The sequence below is a fragment of the Oncorhynchus nerka genome, linkage group LG18 (assembly GCF_034236695.1).
Source record: "Oncorhynchus nerka isolate Pitt River linkage group LG18, Oner_Uvic_2.0, whole genome shotgun sequence".
Taxonomy (NCBI): domain Eukaryota; kingdom Metazoa; phylum Chordata; class Actinopteri; order Salmoniformes; family Salmonidae; genus Oncorhynchus; species Oncorhynchus nerka.
The window spans coordinates 31,221,213-31,229,902 of NC_088413.1; the positions used below are offsets into that span (position 1 = coordinate 31,221,213).

Genomic DNA, 8,690 nt, shown 5'->3' on the forward strand with positions numbered 1-8,690 from the left:
AATATATCATAATGTTCGGCCCCAGTGATGTAATGGGCCGTACGCATTACCCTCTGTAGCGCCCTGCGGTGGGATGCCGAGCAGTTGCCATACCAAGCGGTGATGCAGCCAGTCAATATGTTCTCAATGATGCAGCTGTAGAACTTTGAGGATCTGAGGGCCCATGCCAAATCTTTTCAGCCTCCTGAGGGGGAAGAGTCGTTGTCGTGCCCTCTTCACAACTGTTTTTGTGTGTTTGGACCATGATAGGTCCTTAGTGATGTGGACACCAAGAAACTTGAAGCGCTCGACCTGCTCCACTACAGCACCGTCGCTGTGAATGGGGGCGTGTTCGAACCTCCATTTCCTGTAGTCCACAATAAGCTCCTCTGTCTTGCCCACGTTAGTTTTTGTCCAAGAGTTAAATACACTACCGTTCAAAAGTTTAGGGTCACTTAGAAATGTCCTTGTTTTTGAAAGAAAATTGTTTTTTTTGTCCATTTAAAATAACATCAAATTGCTCAGAAATACAGTGTAGACATTGTTAATGTTATAAATTACTATTGTAGCTGGAACCAGCGTATTTTGAATGGAATATCTACATAGGTGTACAGAGGACCATTATCAGAAACCATCACTTCTTTGTTCCAATGGTGCATTGTGTTAGCTAATCCAAGTTTATCATTTTTAAAAGGCTAATTGATCATTAGAAAACCCTTTAGCAATTGTTAGCACAGCTGAAATCTTTTGTTCTGATTAAAGAAGCAATAAAACTGTCCCTCTTTAAACTAGTTGAGTATCTGGAGCATCAGCATTTGTGAGTTTGATTACAGGCTCAAAATGGCCAGAAACAAAGAACTTTCTTCTGAAACTCGTCAGTCATTCTTGTTCTGAGAAATGAACGCTATTCCATGAGATAAATTGCCAAGAAACTGAAGATCTTGTACATCGCTGTGTACTACACACCTTCACTGAACAGAACAAACTGGCTCTAACCAGAATAGAAAGCGTGGGAGGCCCTGGTGCACAACTGAGCAAGAGGACAAGTACATTGCTGTCTAGTTTGAGAAACAGACGTCTCACAAGTCCTCAACTGGCAGCTTCCTTAAATAGTACTCGCAAAACACCAGTCTCAATGTCAACAGTGAAGAGTCGACTCCGGGATGCTGGCCTTCTAGGCAGAGTTGCAAAGAAAAAGCCATATCTCAGACAATAAAAGATTAAGATGGGCAAAAGAACACAGACACTGGACAGAGGAAGATTGGGAAAAAGGTGTTATGGACAGACATAAAGAACATTTGTGACACACAGAATAAATGAAAATATGCTGGAGGAGTGCTTGACGCCATCTGTCAAGCATGGTGGAGGCAATATGGTCTGGAGGTGCTTTGGTGGTGAAGTGGGAGATTTGTACAGGGTAAAAGAGACTTCCTTCTTCAAGATACATCACTCCATTTTGCAACACCATGCCATACCCTGTGGATGGTGCTTAATTGGAGCCAATTTCCTCCTACAACAGGACAATGACCCAAAGCACAGCTCCAAACTATGCAATATTATTTAGGGAAGAAGCAGTCCGCTGGTATTCTGTCTATAATGGAGTGGCCAGCACAGTCACTGGATCTCAACCCTATTGAGCTGTTGTGGGAGCAGCTTGACCGTATGGTACGTAAGAAGTGTCCATCAAGCCAAACCAACTTGTGGGAGGTGCTTCAATAAACATGGGGTGAAATCTCTTCAGATTACCTCAACAAATTGACAACTAGAATGCCAAAGGTCTGCAAGGCTGTAATTGCTGCAAATGGAGGATTCTTTGACGAAAGCAAAGTCTGAAGGACACAATTATTTAAATAAAAAATAATTATTTATGACCTTGTCAATGTCTTGACTATATTCCTTATTCATTTTGCAACTAATTTCATGTATGTATAAATGGAAAACAAAGACATTTCTAAGTGACCCCAAACTTTTGAACGGTAGTGTATCTCCTTTAAATACATGGGTTCCTTGAGGGGCGGTCCACGGCGCTGCCTCGAAGCGGTCCAAGGCGCTGCCTCGAAGCGGTCCAAGGCGCTGCCTCGAAGCGGTCCAAGGCGCTGCCTCGAAGCGGTTCAAGGCGCTGCCTCGAAGCGGTCCAAGGCGCTGCCTCGAAGCGGTCCAAGGCGCTGCCTCAAAGCGGTCCAAGGCGCTGCCTCGAAGCGGTCCAAGGCGCTGCCTCGAAGCGGTCCAAGACGCTGCCTCGCAGTGACTTGCCTAGTTAAATAAAGGTTAAACAAATAAAATAAAACATTGTACCCTTGCATATTGATCTGGTTCCCTCTGTTATAGCTTCTTTCTTGTGTATTTTATTCCTCTTGTGTTACTATATTTATAAAAAAATAACTACATTCTTGGGAAGGGCTCATAAGCAAGCATTTCAGTGCATATGACAAAGAAAATGTTGATTTGATTTAGAAGAACGACGGTGTTGCAATTGTGGTGGGGATCATGATCCCAAGTTCCTGGAGTGCCCTGTAAGTGTGAAGGGGATTGAGGTGTCACAAGTTAAAGGTCAATCAAACTTCCTATGCCATTTTAAAGAGGTGAGAAAACAAGTGACGCCCACCGACGATATGGATATTGCAGCCAGTCAAAATATACCCTGGTGTTAAGGTAGATTTTGTGGCGTTCATTGCCACAGTTATAAACTGTGCGGCTCAAGTGTCAAAGAAACTGGACATTATTGTGGCTGTGGCAGAAAAGTAGTTTGGACAACTGATCATCTTGAGCCTGTGTCGGGATCAGATATGTTTGCTTTTTTACAGAAAAGTATTATTATTATTTGGGGGCGGGGTCGTTTATGAATATATCCTGTTTCCATCCCGCACAGTAGGTGGCGACATGCACACTAAATTGTGTGATAGTGAATATACCATGGAAGAAGTAGTAAACGGAAGTAAGCCTTGACCAATACATTTCGACGTTAGGGTTTTTGTTGTTATTTAGATATTTATTAATACCCTGCAACTTAGCATATGACAAATTTTAACTGCAAAGCATAACATGCTTACCCCAGGTAGTCGTTAATTCGCGTTGGAGACAGGGCTTGGTTGATAGATGAGATCTAACTAGGTGGTAACGTTAACTAACAATGGCCAATTGTGTGGTTTTTCACACTCAAATAGCCTCCATTATGGAGGTGCTAGCGAATGCAGCCGTGGCAGAGATATGTACACTCGTAGACGACGACTATGCAGTGTTTCGTCTGGAAATAACTCAAAGACAAAAAGAAAACAGGGCATTGCGGAGGAAACTACAGCTACTGGAACTGAAGGTGTCACGGGAGCGCGTCCTCACCATTCGTCCCAGTAGTGTCAAGATCTTCGACCGATACAGAGGAATGGCAAGAGGTACAGTTTTTAACCACATTGGGTTAAACACTTCGTCAGTTTTTGGATTGTATGAAATAGTTCCCCTGATTACTTAGCTATCTTGCACAAATACATCATCATATTCTTGATGTACTACATGTCCTATGACTAACTCATTGAAAACAATGATGCAAATCAACTCATGTCACATGCACCGAATACAACAGGCTGTAGACTTTACAGTGAACATCCAGTGACATCTCACTGGAAGCCACAGGAGCTTTGTGAAGCCAACAGGACACAATAGATGGAGAGAACCAACCAATCACTCTTGATGAGGGGAACGGAACCTCAACCCAGCATGTTATCATGATAGAGGTTAGTGTAATAGTGTTGCATAAAATATTAACGTTACTAAGGCTCCCCCTCAGTTATTCACTTGATTACATTGTCATTTATCTGCCATAGGGGAGCTAGTGAGACTTCCTTACGACACCGATAATAACCTCTTCTCTTCTTGTCAGTCTGCAGATGCAGAGGCTGCAGGTCCTGGGGTCAAGCAGGAGAGGACTAAAGGAGAGAAGGAACCACAGCACATGGGAGACATCCAGACTGGAGTGCCCCCTGAAGCCATGGAGGATCCCACCTCCACCCCAGCACCATCCATAACCCGACCCAGCATCACGGAGGTCAGTGGAACGCCGTCCTCAAGTCAGAGACAGACACGGAGACGTTAACTGCAACACACAGGTTCTTACACACAGGATCTGACCACAGCTCAGACCCAGAGAGATTTGGGCTGGGGCCATTGGGCTGTCCTTCTCCCTGTTCAGAGTACTTGCCAGTATTTCACCAGAGCAAGAGGATGGTTCATTCCTGTGGAGGCGGTGATGGTGACACGTTAGACCCTGGTGTTGATGTTCCGTCTTGTCCTTACGCTACAGAGATGGACCCTGACAACATGTCAATGGGTTTAGACACACAGGCTGATCTGTCAAGAGGGGGACTGGAACCATTATACTAGTAGTGTATACTCTGAAAGGTCCCTAGATAAGAAAGGGGAGGTTATAGTCATAGATGAAGTCAAAGTGGAGGGAGACTCTCCTCTGACCTTGAACGCAGACAAGACTCACTTAGGGGAAGGACACTCACAAGGCAGAGATTTCTTAGATTACAGGGAAAGCTTAGAGACAAATCCGAATGTTGCGGCCCACTCCCCTTTACACACGCTCAGGGATCGTGACCCAGTGTCCACGTTGATGGGGCCTTCCGATTCACAGGGCTGCGTCCTTTTGGATCAGGTATTGAACTCAAAGGGCCAAGGGGAGGGGAGGGGGAGCAACATCAGGCAATAGTAAAGAGAAACGGTTCCTCTGCATGTTCTGTAACAAAGGCTTTGGCTGCCTCCAGAAGGTGGAGATCCACCAAAGGGTCCTCACAGGGGTGAAACCCTTCAGCTGTTCCCAGTGTCACATGCGTTTTGCTGAGGCTGGCAATCTGAAGAGGCACCAGAGGGTCCACACAGGGGAGAAACCCTTCAGCTGTACCCAGTGTCATATGCGCTTCTCCCACTCGTCCAGCATGAAGAGGCACCGGAGGGTCCACACAGGGGAGAAATATTAAAGCTGCCCTGAGTGTAAGAAAGGTTTTCCCATCAGAACTACCTAAAGATGCACCTTCAGGTCCACATGGGTGAAAGGCTGTTCACCTCCTAAGCAAAGTGGGAAGAGGTTCTCAGATAGGAGATACCTCAGGATACACCAGCAGAAAAAACATTCCACTAAATAACTTCTGACATTTTAGATCAAACCCTGCATTAAAGACAAAGATACATTTTCAGTATTGTCCGCAGAAAAGATCCACAGATGCATTTGGAATGACGAGAGTGAGATTTCAGTGTTGAATATTCTTGGGTAGAATATTGCATCCAGACATTGTGATATATAAGGCATATTTAAGCCTAAAAAGTCTGTTACATATTGTGTAGGCTATATGATGTATATTACTTCCATTTAACTACCGTACTTCATTTTTTCCCCCAAGACAATTGTAATGAGAAAATGATTGCAGTTTATAAAGTTTAGGGCTGTCCCCGACAAAAAAGAAAGAAAAGTTAGTTGACCGAGAGTCGTCTGTTCTTTTGACAATCGATTGGTAGACATTTTTTACATGTATTTTTTTATACATAGTGTTTTAATAAAATCAACTGTATGCACTGAGATTGTGTGATGATTTTAAAGGAGAATTGCACCTGCTGATTTGGCCTTGTTTTTTGGCTTGCTCCTCAAGAAATGCTGGTGGCCATGACAGAAGCCAAACCTGAGTTGGCTTGGGGGTGTGGTTTGATGCGGGTGTTTGTTTGTCCTTGCCACCACCAAAACACACCCATCTGTCAGAACCTTGCCCACAACTGTTTCCCCCCACTCAGTTACAACAAACAAACCTCCTGCAGAGTTGAGCTCAATAACTACAGGCAGATATAGAGAAGCTTTGAATAGATCAGCAGCCTGAAGAGTAACATGAGATTAATGTAATTGCTAAATTTATGTATATATTCTGAACTAAGTGTTTTGCTAACTTTCAGATGTAGTCACAGGTCCATGTAGAATAAACAACACTTCACATAATATTATAATATATAATAATTCCTGTGTGGTGTCCTGTTCACAACAGCAGTTCCCGGATCCTGGTGCAGAAAACACAGGGTTTCTCCCCCCACATCTAGTCTGATCCTTTATTTTTTTATTGAATTAAATGGTAAAAGTTGTCTTGTAAAATGTTACTGCCGAGTGCCAGGTCTTTCTCCATTCGGAGACATCCGTATCAAGCCCGCCTGTCAGTCTGGACTTCACATCATCTTGCAAGTCTCCATGTGCTGCCTCCATACATGTTTCTATGAACACATACATACATACATACATACATACATAGTCACTGTTCTATTACCACTGGCCGTTACAAGGATAGATAATATCTGATACACAAACGGGTACTACGTTGAAGTTTGAACAAGTCAGACTAAACCTACCTAATTCTGTTCTCCCTATTGACAACTGTTGGTGAGCAGGCAAAAGGTGAGGCTGGAGGTGAGTTTTTTTCTACAGCTCAATTGATGGGCATAGCAGCATAGAGCAGCTCCTGGCCCCTCAAAGGTACTGGTGGGTCACACACACACACAGAGCACTGATTACATTATCAATGGTGGTTCTAAATAGCCTGGTCCTAGTGGAACCAACCGGATCGCTTCGTTCACCTTTCTACTTCAATGCAGATATCATCAAACGTGAAGTGAAATAGAATGGTAAAAAAAGATCAGGCTGGATCCACCAGGCTAGGTTATGTCCTAGACATTATATGCAACAAATAATGTCAGTTTAAATCAAATGTTTCATAATTGGGTTATTTTTACAGTATGATGAGCCTGTGAAAGCTGTTGCCGTCGACAGGTGAAGATTACTGGCCAGGTACTTGCCAACATGCTAGCTATATTTTAAAGACTTGTTACTGACTTTGAACACTTGTCAAACTACCTCACTGCTTATTCATTGATTATTTGGTGACTGAAAAACTCAAGGTACATGTGGTTCTCAGCAACTTGAACCAGCACTGAAATGTAAGCATTGGGGTTAATGTCTTCCCCCTCTGCCATTTTCCTCAGGTTGAAGCACATCCCTAACACCCAGACAAATGTCAAGAACTTGGGAAACTCCTAACCACCAGGATAATCATCTTGTTTAGGGGGTTTATTCACATGGTTAGATAGAGAATAACCTATCTATGGTTACATCATGCAGAATTGTAGCTAAACTTGTAACTTGGGATGCTCATTCAATAATACAGACGTGGGTGATTTCTGGGCCAGGTGACTGAACTGTGTACAAGTGTTTGTTCAATTTAGACCACAATTAGTTGAATGAGGTGTTAGTGAAGTGCTGTAACAAAAACCTGTACACTCCTGTGTAAAGAACCTATGGCTTTCCTGACTTCAACTGCATAAATACAGTTGCCATTTTATTTTGTTAATCTATGCAGGTTTGTCATATGATTTCCAGGAGCCTGGTGGAGATGGATACAACCATACTCCAAGGCATGCCATTTCCCTGCAACCAGCAGGAACATGGAGCACTCCATGTAAGTCATGCATGCATGCATACACATAGATACCTTATGCACCATAAACCTGTCAACTCCTGGAGTAAACTCCCTGTCAGAGAGACTGATTAGAGGGTTTTGCCAGAGGCCCTGGGCCAATGGGAGGTCAGGCATGAGGGCTTAGGGGTCAGACGGAGTGAGAGTGAAGTTACAGACATGAAGATACAACTTGAACCACAGAGTAAGGCTACCTTCAAACCTAAATACATGAAACGCTTATCTGTTTGGTGGGGTAAAATGCTGTTTTACGTTTGTAATTGGTTGATGGATAGTCTTTGGAACTTTTCTGACGGACAGCCCAACACAATTCAAATTCAATATCTGGTTCATAAGCAGACTGTAATATCTCTAGGGTCCTGTGGTGGTCTGGCAGCATGCTGCTTTCTAGTGGTCTTACTCCCGCTCCACCTGAAATGCAATAACAAAAACATGAAAAACAATAAGCCCAGTCAGTAAATTGGCTAATTAAACACTCATGTAATGTTCACACCAGCCAAATGATACCCAACCAATACAGCCGACTAGTCTATTTGCAGTGAAATTGGGAGGGGCATTTTTTCAGTCACCAATCAATCAATAAACAGGCAGTGGAATGAAGTAGTTTGTATTCAAAAGTAACGTCTTTAAAATATAGCTAGCAAATATCGTTTTTATTTTCTAGAAATCTGGCTAACATTAGCTACACTTCATTGATGATGGTAGGAGTTAGCTAGCTTCCCCCCAGTACTTTCAATTTAACTCGATAGCTAGTTAAGTAAGTAATGGCATGTATATCAACTTTACCAATCAGCTGGTTAACTAGCAAATATATTCGGTTTCCCCTCGCATTTAAAGCTGCATGATAAAGTTTGCCATAGTAAAGCTAGGATGAACGTCAGAAGCCAGATAACTAACCCTAGCGGCTGTCAATGCAATGGCTAGTCTGGAGTTCGTCTGAAATGTACCATTTTATTTCACATGATAAGCAAACTGTCATGCCTTTTCACAGCAACAACAAAAAAATCGATGTACACATATAAACTATTACCTTCAAATAGATCATTTTGGTTTTATTTACTTCATCCTCTCTTGTTCAAGTGGGTAGCTATTTCCTGAGATTTGATTGATGGAACAATCCAGCCAATGGTTAGGCGGCTGTGGTTTTGGCAAAGGGAACTGATTGGTCAGGAGTAAAAGGTCCTGTCCCCAGAGCTGCAGAAATCGAATTTT

The 8,690-nt window shown here is 43.0% G+C and overlaps 2 long non-coding RNA genes across 4 annotated transcripts; one reads left to right on the forward strand and one right to left on the reverse strand.

Moving 5' to 3' along the window:
- The first annotated feature begins 2,910 nt into the window (after positions 1-2,910).
- On the forward strand, positions 2,911-5,548 carry LOC135561862 (uncharacterized). Of its 2 annotated transcripts, XR_010459705.1 has the most exons (3): positions 2,911-3,368; positions 3,557-3,707; positions 3,854-5,548. It is a non-coding gene; the product is annotated as an uncharacterized LOC135561862 (long non-coding RNA). The 2 variants fall into 2 exon arrangements; XR_010459704.1 differs by having other exon boundaries at positions 2,911-3,707.
- Positions 5,471-8,584, reverse strand: LOC115145719 (uncharacterized). 2 transcript variants are annotated; one of them, XR_003866025.2, is made up of 4 exons: positions 8,509-8,584; positions 7,731-7,889; positions 6,358-6,484; positions 5,471-6,222 (listed from the first exon to the last, which is right to left on the reverse strand). It is a non-coding gene; the product is annotated as an uncharacterized LOC115145719 (long non-coding RNA). The 2 variants fall into 2 exon arrangements; XR_003866024.2 differs by lacking the exons at positions 5,471-6,222; positions 6,358-6,484 and having other exon boundaries at positions 7,058-7,889.
- Between the last annotated feature and the right edge of the window lie 106 nt (positions 8,585-8,690).